Consider the following 14,050-nt stretch of genomic DNA (forward strand, 5'->3'; position numbering starts at 1 on the left):
TGTTTATGTCTTTCTTTCTTCAGACGAAAAGAAATTATGGTTTTTGAGGAAAACATTCCAAGATTTTTCTCCATATAGTGGACTTCAATGGTTACCAACAAGTTGAAGGTCCAAATCAGTGCAGCTTCAAAGGGCTCTACACAATCCCAGCCGAGGAAAAAATATCTAATGTTGCAAAACGATCAGCCATTTTCTAAAAAAAAAAAAAAATGTAAAGCTTATATACTTTTTAACCACAAATGCTCTACTCTGCGATGTGCCACGCATTACGTAATCACGTTGGAAAGGTCACGTGTGACGTACCACGGTAGGGCGAAAAAAATCTCATTTTCTCCTCCAACTTCAAAATCGTCCGAAATTGTTTTTTTTTTTTTACAAGCCGTTTGACTTAGTCTTTGCACGTTCGCTTTTTAAACACTTGCTCGGTAATTCCACCTACGTCATGCTTGACCTTTCCAACGTGATTACATAATGCATGGTGGATCGCAGAGCACTGCAAGACGAGCATTTATAATTAAAAGGTATATACATTTTTATTTTTTTAATAAAATGACCAATTGTTTCGCTAGACAAGACCCTTATTCCTCGGCTGGGATCTTGTAGAGCCCTTTGAAGCTGCACTGAAACTGCAATTTGGACCTTCAACCCGTTGGTAGCCTTTGAAGTCCACTATATGGAGAAAAATCCTGGAATGTTTTCCTCAAAAACCATTCGACATTTCGACTAAAGAAAGAAAGACATGAACATCTTGGATGACATGGGGGTGAGTAAATTATCAGGAAATTTTAATTCTGAAGTGAACAAATCCTTTAATACGCTGCCAACTTTAACAACATTCTAACAAATACCTGAAGTTCCCAAGTTTGCATTGCCCTTATACGTTTACTTTTAACGACCTTCTAGTAAATACCTGACAACGATGCTTCCAATTCCTTTGTTTGAATGCCTGACAAAGTTCGCAAGGCTGAAAGACTGATGTTTCAATAAGTTGCCATTTTTAATGAGTTTAAAATGTGTGATGAAGTTAAAAAGACCTTAACATTGTCTCAGTACATTTCTTTATTTTATGGCCTTCGTCGGGCAGCTGTAAGGTTGTAAGAGAAAATAAGATATTGAGACATTAACGTTTCAGTCTTTGTCAAGCATTCATAAGGAGGTTGTCTCAATCCATTGTCGCCTTTTACAACCTTTTTACGAATGCAAGACCGAAATGTTGCCATCTCAATACGCTGCCATCTCTAACAAACTCTTAGGAAATGAATTTTTGCAAGCTACAGCAGTATGCAGGACTTTTTCTTGTTTCTCTGTACAATTATGAGCTTAGAAGTTACTTTAAAAGTTAAAGAATTGACTTTGTTTTCTGTTGTGGCATCAGATGCACCTTTTTTTGTCAAAAGATCAAGGACTTTAGTCAAACAAAAGCCCAAACCGCAATTTGTTCCTAGATCAAGAACTTCAATTCCTTACAGCAATTTAGATAAACTTCAAAGCAAATTGCTTAAAATGCACCACAACCATTTTTTCCAGGTGCAGTCGTTCATGTGGGATTATGAGGTTGGGCCAGATCCTTATAAAACCATATAAGAGCTAGTGTCCTCCAGGCTGCCTATAGAAATGAATTATTAGCCTGCATCAATCTGTAAGTGTCTCCACGTGTCAGTTCTTAATGTCTAATCTGGTTCTTGACCAACAGCTGTGTATATGTAAGCCAGAAATGTATGCATTTGACAGGAAACCAGAAAGACTGGTCGCTTTAAGTAGTGACATTGAAGTATATACAGTATGAAATGTCTCGGGTGAATTCCATTCCCTCACGTTTTTGGCCTGTAATGTATGTTTGCGTTTAGACCCACAGCACCACCCAGACATCTCCGCATTTCTGGAGGAGAACATCACATGTTGTACATATGCCTGTCCTCGCTTGCTAGTCCTCATATGCCATATAAACTGAACGTAAGGTTATGAGGAAAGCAATAAAACAAGCTGCGGAGGGTGATAAATTCTACTAAGGATGTTTATTGGATAGTCTGAAACACATGGGCCAGTTGTGACATAAGATATGCACATACATGTACAACATACAGCCTCTTTCCTTCTCTTTCTCTCCCTCTGGGTGGAGGAATGCAAAGGCAGCTCAGGCCACGAGCTGTTTCGTAAAAACTGTGGGAGGGAAGTCACGTTGTAGTGAAATTCACAGGCTGAGTGGAAAAGAAGGGGAGGGGGAGTTGATTTATGTCATCCAGGAATGGTTGCTGGTGCGCTGGCTTCTCTTTTAGACCCCAGCACTCATCCATAGCCACTCCTACGGCATCTCTCATGTCCTGCAATGCACATTACTAGGGATTTAGCAGGTCTGTTGGGATTTGTAAAATGTGAGATGCATTTTAAGCTGCTGTGCCTGAAGGATCTTCATTAAAGGGGTCATATTGTACATTTGTATTTTATTTTATTTTATTTATTAATTCTCTGTGGTTCACTTGTGCATTTTATTCAATAGATGCTTAAAAGCAAGCAGCTTTACAGTATTACACGTAAAACAGTGTCAGGGCCTCATTTTATCAGGAGCACAACTTCATTTCCTACTATAAAGTGGCTATCCACTGTGTTCATGTTTTCACCCGCGGAGATCTTACCTCGATGGACTCAACAGTTTGTGTGGTTATATGTTAAAGGTAGGGTAGGCAATTTTCAGAGGCTAGCAATAGCAAGCTAGCTTTGAAAGCATGAGATCCCACCATCCCTTCGGAGCGTCTCCAAAGCCACGCCTCCTCCAAAACACATGAACGCGCAGAGAAGGGAGCAAACAAAAATGTCACGAGAGATGGCGTTAAACTACCTCATGTCTCAAAGCACATAACATTACAAAAATAATGAATGTGAACAACTTAAAGAGCTCTGACCTGTACCACCTGACTGCTGTAGATTCATTTCGGTGCTGATGGCGTTACCATTGAAATGCATAAATTCGAGTCACGAGTTTCCATCTCTTCCAAATTACGGTAGTTATGTCATGAAAGCAGCATAAGCTCATTGTTTTGGTTCAGGAGGAACTGTAAAGGTAGCTACTGTTTGTTTGTGCTGCTCGGCGACTGACATCTGTCTAACTCTGCAAAGCATGAAACGTACTGATGACCTGTGATGTCTGTGAGCAGGGTGTGCGGAGGTATGAAAATACATACGGTGACAGGCAGGTAGGATACCGTATCATTGCATTTGGACCGAATGCTTATTTTATGGTCCTACGTCTTCCACAGATGATATACTGTATTTGCACTAGTCAACATTTGAAGTGGATCAAAACCTTTCATCAAAGTTGTCCTAAAACCTTCTTCTTGGGACAACTTTGATGAACTTTTTTGATCCACTTCAAATGTTGACTACTGTATATACATATAAATACATTTAGACCACTTAACTTAACTGCTATCAGGATGTGAAGAGACTTTCAACCAGCATAACAACAAAAATGTTTCTGGAACAAAACACCTACCCTGCCTTTAATACTTTTAACTTATTGTTTTCCCCCAAGGATTTTAGAATGAGCTGTTTTTGCAGCTTGGTTTAAATTTTTTTTTTTCAAAGTTTTTACTTAAAACTTACATTATGTTTTTATAGTATAATCAACTCTTTTTATCTCAAAAGATCAAACCAATTTTGATTCCTGTCATTCATTCGTACATGAATTGAGCATATATAGTGAGAATGTATGCAGTGCTCTCTTTCAGTGCACGTGTTCGCAACATGGTTTGTCTTTGTGATAGGTTGAGATCGGGCAGTAGACCTAGTGAGAGGGTATTACATAAGGATGCTTGTGAAATATGTGCGGAGATACCCGTATAACAAACAGAGCTTTATAATTTCACATAATATTCAAGTGGAGCAAATGCTTGCTTAAGTTTACTCCACAATATTATACACTGCCCAACACAGTACTCAGCAGCTTTGCTATGTAGTGTTAGCCTTCAAATGTCTTTTAGTTGTTTAGTTAGGACTTTTTTTTGTTGGTAAGTGTGACTCTTAAGTGGCAGACTGTGGCTTATTTCACGCGTTATGTCTGCAGTCTGGAGGCTGTGGGTTGGTGTTGAGCGTTTTAGTACCACATGAACTGAGATGGCCTTCTCGGAAAGCTACAGAGTTGAAGAAGGTGTTTAATGTGCAACATTCAGGTTTCAAGGAATCTCATTTATTTGAAAACATCAAGGAGGATCAGAGTGCCTGTTTTTTTCTCCAGTAGTGCCTAGCTTCTTTTCCATTTTAGTTGAGGAAAACTGATGTAAATCAAACAGGCGTCTATCCGTCCTTAAAGACGTATTCCACGATAGCTCTATGCAGGTTTTTTCATTGGCCAATATAAACATAACAAGAGCTCCACAGACACTTCTCCTTTGTCCGTTGGAACTTCTGAGGAAATTTATATGCTACAGAGTAATCTATATGGATTAAGATATTTACATAGATATTTTTCTCTCTCTGTGCACATTTTGATAAAGCAACTTTACAAAACTAATGAGGGATCAGTTCTTACCAATAAAAGTCTACATGAAACAGCATGCGCAACCCAATATACTTCCATAAACACTTTTTACTGCCACTTCAGACACTGAGACTTTACTTAGTTTTCCTACTCAGGCACTTCTCTTAAAGGGATAGTTCACCCAAAAATAAAAACTTGTCATCATTTACTTACCCTCAAGTAGTTCCAAAACTGTATGATTTTGTTTTGTTTTTGCACACAAAAAATATTCTTGTCGCTTCATAAAATTAAGGTTGAACCACTGTAGTCACATGGACTATTTTAACGATGTCTTTACTACCTTTCTGGGCATTGAAAGTGGTAATTAAATTGCCATCTATGGAGGGGTCAGAGAGCTCTCGGATTTCATCAAAAATATCTTAATTTGTGTTCCGAAGATAAACGAAGGTCTTATGGGTTTGGAACGACATGAAGGTGAGTACTTAATGACAGAATTGTCATTTTTGGGTGAACTAACCCTTTGAGGAAATGTAATTTTGCCAAAGAAGAACTTAATGTTTATTTAAAAGCAGCCTACTTCAGTGTAATATGTTACCATATCAACACGCTTAAAGGGTCACTGAAGTGCCTTGAAACGCGCAGCATTTTCAATGTGTTGACGTAATTTCCACTGAAACAGGAAGACAATGCGGGACATATCGAACAGCTCCTCCCTTTTTTAAAATAGCCAATAGCGTTTCGTTTATATATCACAGCTCGGCCAGAGCCATTGAGCTTGGTAAAGCCTCAGTTTCTTCCTAATCTCGAACAGTTTCTCCTCCTAATCTCCTCCATATCTCTTTAAAATAGCATTCTATTCAGAATTCAAATGGGTTCGATACGTTTTCTAGTCTGCACCGACTCGCGCATATGATCCGCTCTGTGCTATCGTGTCTCTAGACTGGAGAAGACTGAGTGCGCAATGCGGCATTTCGCGTGACACTAACGTGAAACCAGACTTCATTCGCCCCAATGGCATTCCCTGTCCCCTATATAGTGCACTATGTGCCATTCACCATGTAGATAATAGTAAATGTGTGAACAAGTGATCGATTTTAGCCGCAGCTTCAGCATCTATATTTAATGTAGGGGGCGGGACACTTTAGATTCTAGATAGCATTTGATTGGACAGAAAATCTGATGAGAAGCTGAAGTGCAGAGTGATGTCATCATATTGGCGGAAGTGAGTGACTAAGTTTTGAACGCTTATATCTTCTAAATGTGAATTTTGTCATTGTTTTGGAGCACACTAGCTTATCGATAACAGTAAGGCTAACATTTTCATACTAAAAGCCAAAAAACTTCAATTTTGATTTTTATAGGGACTTTAACACTGAGAATTTAAATAATTGTAATTTGACAATCGGGTGTGGGTCGGGTGCAGATATCTAAATCAGAGAAAATCATAGGTTCGGGTGGGTTCAGGTGATGTTAGAGCTGATCCGTGCATCTCTAATTCCCATTCATTTCAAAGGCAGTTCCACAACATGAGAATATAATGAAATAAGTACGTAATATAATGAAATAATTGGGATTTATATGTTGCTTGCAAGAAAAAATGATTTAATGCTTTTTTTGGTCCCAGATTGTATAATTACGCCATGTGCCAGCAGGCGCTAATGGTGCTATGCTAACCAGCCAAACTCTGACTCTTTGACCAGCATAGAGCCAGGTGGTTAGTGAGGAGGGGTTGAAAAATATGACAGATTGGTGATGTCAATTGAAGTCGTTTCAGAGACGGAGCAAGTTAATAAATTTTGACGAAAGGTACGAAGACAAACATACTTTTCTTTCAAATTGCATGCAATGATGAATCGTTCACAATAATACCAGGAATGTGTATTAAGAAAATAAATCAAAGTAAAGTCAATTTCGCTGTCATGTTGACTTTAAGATCAGGCACAGATCAGTAAAACTCAATAAAGGAACAGTAGTCATATCCACAGCATTGTAAAACGAGGTAAATGATTTTACCTTATTGGAGTTTATACATGTATATCGACTTGTCAGTTATAAGGGCAGCGAGCTGTAAGAAGACAAACAAAACTAATGCACTTCAACAGACGGCTGAAACGGTTACCTCTTGTTATTCGCAAATGAATTGAAGCAAACAAGTTTTGACAACAGCCAGTCGTTATCCAATTTACTCAGATTTACTTGGAGGTCATTTTACCACGGCAGCCACATTTTTCACAAAGAACATTTCCCCCTTGGATTTCCTCTGTGCGAAATGGCAGTTCAAGCCTCCTGGCCGTGTTCATGGCTGCTCATTTTACAGAACTTATTTCCAGCAACGGGCTCTTCATTTGAAAATCAAATTGAGCGGGAACAAGCCTCCAGGCACTAGGAAATTATGAACAGGCTAATCACTCTAAATCGGTTGTTATACAGTATGCAAAAAAGACTGCATAATGATTATGACTCTGGTGCATTTGAGTTTAAACGTTGGTTGCTGAGGCTTTGGCTGGGTTTCAAGGCAAGTAAGTTGGTCTAGAAACATTGGTCTGCTGCTAAAATATATATGTTGTGTATATATATATGTTTTCATTAGTGCTGTCAAACATATACACACACATACTGTATGTATATACTGTTTACACACTTTAACGTCAGATGCGATTAATCTCAAAGTTGATGTGTTGGAAGCAGGAAAAATGGGCAAGTGTAAGGATTTGAGCGAGTTTGACAAGGGCCAAACTGTGATGGCTAGACGACTGGGTCAGAGCATCTCCAAAACTGCAGCTCTTGTGGGGTGTTCCCGGTCTGCAGTGGTCAGTATCTATCAAAAGCTGTCCAAGGAAGGAACAGTGGTGAACCGGCGACAGGGTCATGGGTGACCAAGGCTCACTAATGCATGTGGGGAGCGAAGACTGGCCCGTGTGGTCCGATCCAACAGACGAGCTTGTGAATATAGTGTAACAATATAGTGGGCATGTGAGCATCTGAACTAGACCATGGAGCAATGGAAGAAAGTAGCCTGGTCTGATGAATCACGTTTTCTTTTACATCACGTGGATGGCTGGGTGCGCTTACCTGGGGAACACATGGCACCAGGATGCACTATGGGAAGAAGGCAAGCTGGCGGAGGCAGTGTGATGCTTTGGGCAATGTTCTGCTGGGAAACTTTGGGTCCTGCCATCCATGTGGATGTTACCTTGACACGTACCACCTGCCTAAGCATTGTTGCAGACCATGTACTCCCTTTCATGGAAACGGTATTCCCTGGTGGCTGTGGCCTCTTTCAGCAGGATAATGCGCCCTGCCACAAAGCAAAAATGGTTCAGGAATGGTTTGAGGAGCACAACAACGAGTTTGAGGTGCTGACTTGGCCTCCAAATTCTCCAGATCTCAATTCAATCAAGCATCTGTGGGATGTGCTGAACAAACAAGTCCGATCCATGGAGGCCCCACCTCGCAACTTACAGGACTTAAAAAATCTGCTGCTAACATCTTGGTGCCAGATACCACAGCACACCTTCAGGGGTCTAGAGGAGTCCATGCCTCGACGGTTCAGGGCTGTTTTGCCAGTACACAATATTAGGAAGGTGGTCATGTTATGCCTGATCAGTATATATATATATATATATATATATACACATATATATATGTATATCACGGCGCATGCAGTCATACGAAGAAAACAGTCAGCCACAGGCGATTCACACTCCAAACCAGAAGGGGGCGTGTGCAGTAATGCAATTCTGTTTGCTAACTGCTTTGAAAAGATCTATTCATAGCCTGATGCATAGATGTTTATGTGTAATCTCTCAACCAGTGTTTCAACCGCGGAAAGACATCAATAAAACAGGTTGAGAATAATATCTCACATAGCATTACATTTACCTTAGGCAAGTCATTTAGTGTCCACATGTTAGTTCACTAGAGAAATGAACTCTAGAGGGGAGCATTTCACTAAATATATGCAATATATTAGCTTATATATATTCATTATATTTACTTTACCTGTTAGTAATGTCTTATAATATATGTTTAAATAAATTTGTCATGAAAGTAACTGTGTAAATGATTATATTTCAAAAATGAATTAAGGTTTGTATTGTGCGATACAAATTTGGTACAACTAGCGCAGTTTGCTAAATATCAATTATTTAATGACTGTTCAGGACCAAAACTGTTTGTAATTATCTTTTTTAATTTGGGGGTTTTCTTGGAAAATAGATATATTTGCTACACTCTAAAAAATGCTGGGTTGTTTCATCCCATGTTTGGGTCAAATATGGACAAACCCAACAACTGGGTTTAAAAATGTTTTTAAAAAATTTGATTGATTAATGAATCTGCATATTATGCAATTAATTCAGTTAAAATTAGTACTAAATATTTAAAAACACCACTTCAATTAGACATTGTTGAGCTAGGTCAGGTATCTAGGTCCGCAGTTGTGCTTTCCTCTATAGTGGTTAATTCTATACGTTCACAACACAAAGAGCTGCCAGTCTTACAATATCTGGTTTCCAATTATCTCACTTGCCTGCCACAATATGAGAGAGCTTTTTTTTTTCTTTTGCTTTGAATGGTTTAGTGTCTTTTAGATAGATATGTTTCAATATGACTGTCTGAGAGCATTGTGCAGGTTTAAATGCATTTCCATACATTACGACCAGCCCATAATGAGCCTACAGTAGTGAATATGTGTGTGTTTTATGATGGCTGTGCGATAACAGATTCTTTCCTTCAGTGGATAATGATAAAGAGCAGGAACTTGATGGTAATAGAGAGATTAAGTGTGTATATGTGTAGTTGTGTGTTTGTGTGACAGTGTCTGAGAAAGTAAGCCATTAAGATGAGCCACCTCCTGCTTTATTTATAAGGTCTCATCGTCAAAGTACACAAGCATCCGCTATAGATTTTCTTAATGGGGGAGTGGGTTCGAATGTGAGCTACCCTCTTTTTTTTTTTTTTTTTTGGTCTGCTACAGTTCCTGAAGTGCTGGGTTTCATTGTGCACATTTGTGTAGCAATATGAGAAAAATACAGAGTGAGTGGATGGAGATGGGTGGAGGTCGGACAGTCTTTTTATATCCTCGGCCCAGAATCGAGGACGGACCGAGGGTGAGTTATCTGATCCTTTCTGTAATCTCATATGTCCACAGAGGGGGAGCATCAATACCAAGCCTGGTGTTTTGAATACTTTTTTTCTGTGTCTGAATAGGATGGTCCACATATCATCTGAGAGCTCACTGGAATGCATAATGTAATGTTGTCTAGACCTCAGGCCCTCTGTATTTTCTCAATGGCCAGATCTGGGAGTTGTATAAAATACTTGGTCTTGTTCAGATCAATAATTATAATGGATATTCTTTTTTAGTATTTTTATTTAGCTGAAGGTTACAGATTCTGAATACAGAATGTGAATTTTAAAATTATGCTACCAACCAGAACACCCTAGCAACCACACAGCATCAGTCTGGCAAACATCCAAAACACCCTAGCAACCACACAGCATCAGTCTGGTAAGCAACCAAAACACCCTAGCAACCACAAAGCATCAGTCTGGTAAGCAACCAAAACACCCTAGCAACCACACAGCACCAGTCTGGCAACCAACCAACCAGAACACCCTAGCAACCACACAGCATCAGTCTGGAAACCAACCAACCAGAACACCCTAGCAACCACACAGCACCAGTCTGGCTACCAACCAACCAGAACACCCTAGCAACCACACAGCATCAGTCTGGAAACCAACCAGAACACCCTAGCAACCACACAACATCAGTCTGGCAAACAACCAAAACACCCTAGCAACCACACAACATCAGTCTGGCAAACAACCAAACCACCCTAGCAACCACACAGCATCAGTCTGGCTACCAACCAGAATACCATAGCAACCACATAGCAACAGTCTGGCTACCAACCAGAATACCATAGCAACCACATAGCAACAGTCTGGCAACCAACCACAACACCCTAGCAACCACACAGCAACATTCTGGCAGAAAAAAACAGAACAACATAGCAACCATTAAGCAACACTTTGGAAACCAACCAGAACACCCTAGCAACCACACAGCATCAGTCTGGCAAGCAACCAGAACACCCTAGCAACCACACAACATCAGTCTGGCAAACAACCAAACCACCCTAGCAACCACACAGCATCAGTCTGGCTACCAACCAGAATACCATAGCAACCACATAGCAACAGTCTGGCTACCAACCAGAATACCATAGCAACCACATAGCAACAGTCTGGCAACCAACCACAACACCCTAGCAACCACACAGCAACATTCTGGCAGAAAAAAACAGAACAACATAGCAACCATAAAGCAACACTTTGGAAACCAACCAGAACACCCTAGCAACCACACAGCATCAGTCTGGCAAGCAACCAGAACACCCTAGCAACTACACAGCATCAGTCTGGTAAGCAACCAAAACACCCTAGCAACCACACAGCATCAGTCTGGCTACCAACCAGAGTACCATAGCAACCACATAGCAACAGTCTGGCAACCAACCACAACACCCTAGCAACCACATAGCAACATTCTGGCATGAAAAAAAAAACAACAACTTAGCAACCATAAAGCAACACTTTGGAAACCAATCAGAACACCCTAGCAACAATATAGCAACACTCTGGCAACCAACCATAACCAGAACACCCTAGGAAATACAAAGTAGTGTTCTGCCAAACAACCACAATACCCTAGCAACCACATAACAACATTCTGACAAAAACACAGAACACCCTAGCAACCACATAGCAACATTGTGGAAACCAATCAGAACACCCTAGAAACCGCATAGCAAAAGTCTGGCAACCAAACACAACACCCTAGCAACCACATAGAAACATTCTGGCAAAAAACACAGAACACCCTAGCAACCATATAACAACACTTTGGAAACCAATCAGGACACCCTAGCAACCACATAGCAACATTCTGGCAAAAAAACAAACAAAAAAAAAAAAAAAAACACACAGAACACCATAGCAACTGCATAGCAACACTCTGGCAACTAACTACAACACCTTAGCAACCACACAGCAACAGTCTGGCAAAAAAACAGAACATCCCAGCAGCCATATAGCAACACTTTGGAAACCAATCAGAGCACCCTAGCAACGACATAGCAACATTCTGGCAAAAAACAAAAAAACAGAACACCATAGCAACCATATAGCAACACTTTGGAAACCAATCAGAATACCCTAGCAACCACATAGCAACACTCTGGCAACCAACCAGAACACCCTAGCAACCATATAACAACACTTTAGAAACCACCCTATCAACATACAGTAGTAGTGAGTTTTTCATGTACAAACATACAAAAAATGTAGCTGGACACTGAACACAAGAGTGAACTTAAATTTACCTCTGTTCTTTATTTTCAGTAGACTACATCAGGCTGAGTGAGGAAACCTTCATGTCTAGACTACAAAATCCCAACGTAACATAATTCCCCATAATTCATTGCAGTATAAACATGTGCTTCCGTTAGAAGACTACTGAAAAATATAGTAATTATATGATATAGTCATTATAAACTGGCCAGTGTCATAGGTGCATATAAATAACCATCTCTGTCTATCTGCAGCTCCATCTGTGCCTCTATCTTGGCTTGATCTTTATCTTGCACCTGCACAGTGTGTGTGCTCGGCCTGCTGTAGACGTATACATTCATGCATTCGCCCCCAGAGTGTGTTTCTGCCCTCGCTGCGCATCTGTTGTGTCTCCTGCCGACTGTGCAGGTGTCGAGGAGGCTTTTAATAATGCACAGTAAGCCTGCTTTGAAGCTGACTGCTCCTGTGCACAATATTCCTTCATTCCCCGTGGATCTCCCTGCCAGTTTCTCTGCCTGGGGCCGTGTTGCCTCAGCCATCAGCTCTCCTGTCAATCACTCTCCTGATGAAGCAATACGCAGACACCACAGGGTGTGAATTAAGGAGCAGGGCATTCAGTATACATAGGTGCACAAAACCTGCATGGCCACGCATGAGATTTGGTTTATAAAACTTTTATTTGCAATAGATATTCTGCAACTTAAGTGTTTTGATGCTAATTGGTAGTTCACCCTTGTGTTCTTCCAAACTAAAGGTACCACTTAAAAATAAACTAAATGAAAAAACTTTTCAAATAATAAGAAAACATGTACTCAGCTACGCAGAAAGAGAGAGATTATCAATGAATAATATTTAAAAAAAATCTATTTTGGTAATAGATATATATATTTATATGTAACCCCTCCTGTTCAAACCACCCACTCTCAGCGGGACTCGAACCCGGGTCCGCCGGCATGGGAGTCGGGCACTCTAAAAAGGAGGCTAAAGACCACAATCTCTAGCATCTGTCGCTAGAGCAACTCTTGAGATCAGGGGAGTGAGGTTTACATGGACAGCTCTTACCGGCCTACGTCCATTACACTCACCCCCCTAAACCTCACTCCCATCCGGGTCACGGCACCAATGTAACCCCTCCTGCTCAAACCGCCCACTCTCAGTGGGACGCAAACCCGGGTCCGCTGGCATGGGAGTCGGGCGTTCTAACAAGGAGGCTAAAGTCCGCAGTCTCTAGTCTCTTACCAAACTTTTATGTTAGATGCGATTAATCGCGATTAGTTTTTGTCTCATATTTACATCATGTGATATAGTTAAGCAATATCACAAGAGTGCTGTTTTTGTCCCTAATAGCACGAGTGCAAATGTGATATTGATTTTATACAACAGTTCAATAAATATGTTAATATTATGTTATATTTTAGAAACAATATTGTCTGTTTTTGCTCAATTCTGCCAACAAAAATATTACCTGTAATGCCAGAGCAGAACTGTTGTATGTCTCCAAGCAACACAGTGTTTCATTTCTGAATGAATCCATGTTTTGAGTGAATCAGTCGGGTGAACCAGTGATTCAATGGCCTATTCATAAAGAGAGCCATTTACTTCATTCCTAAATGAATCGGCTGTTTGAACAAATCGAATGAATGACTCAATGACTTACTCATTAAAAGGTTAGTTCACCCAAAAATGAAATTCAACAATTTCTTCTCTTCCCTGTCATTCTCCTATGCATTTGACGTAGTAAACACAGTGCAGTGCTTCCAGGTTCTATGTCAGAACGCTGGCTCATTATTGGTCGGCTACTGCGCCAGCATCACACGCATGCATCGTGCTGCTCACGTGAACAGCGTCAGCCAATACTGAACTGGCGTTCAGATGTAAACACGGAAGCTCTGCACTGCGTTCACTACGTCAACTGCGTAGGAGACTGACAATGAAGAGAAGAAATTGTTGAATAAAGTCATTATTTTTGTTTTGTTTTTGCGCACAAAAAGTATTCTTGTCACTTCATAAAATTAAGGTTGAACTACTGTAGTCACATGGACTATTTTAATTATGTTTTTACTACTTTTCTGGACCTTGAAAGGTGCAATGACATTGCTGCCTATGTGTGGTTCAGAAACTTCTCGGATTTCATCAAAAATATATCTTAATTTGTGTTCCGAAGATGAACGAAGGTCTTACGGGTTTGGGACGACATAATTACAACAACGTAATTAA

The sequence above is a fragment of the Ctenopharyngodon idella genome, chromosome 24 (genome assembly GCF_019924925.1).
Source record: "Ctenopharyngodon idella isolate HZGC_01 chromosome 24, HZGC01, whole genome shotgun sequence".
Taxonomy (NCBI): domain Eukaryota; kingdom Metazoa; phylum Chordata; class Actinopteri; order Cypriniformes; family Xenocyprididae; genus Ctenopharyngodon; species Ctenopharyngodon idella.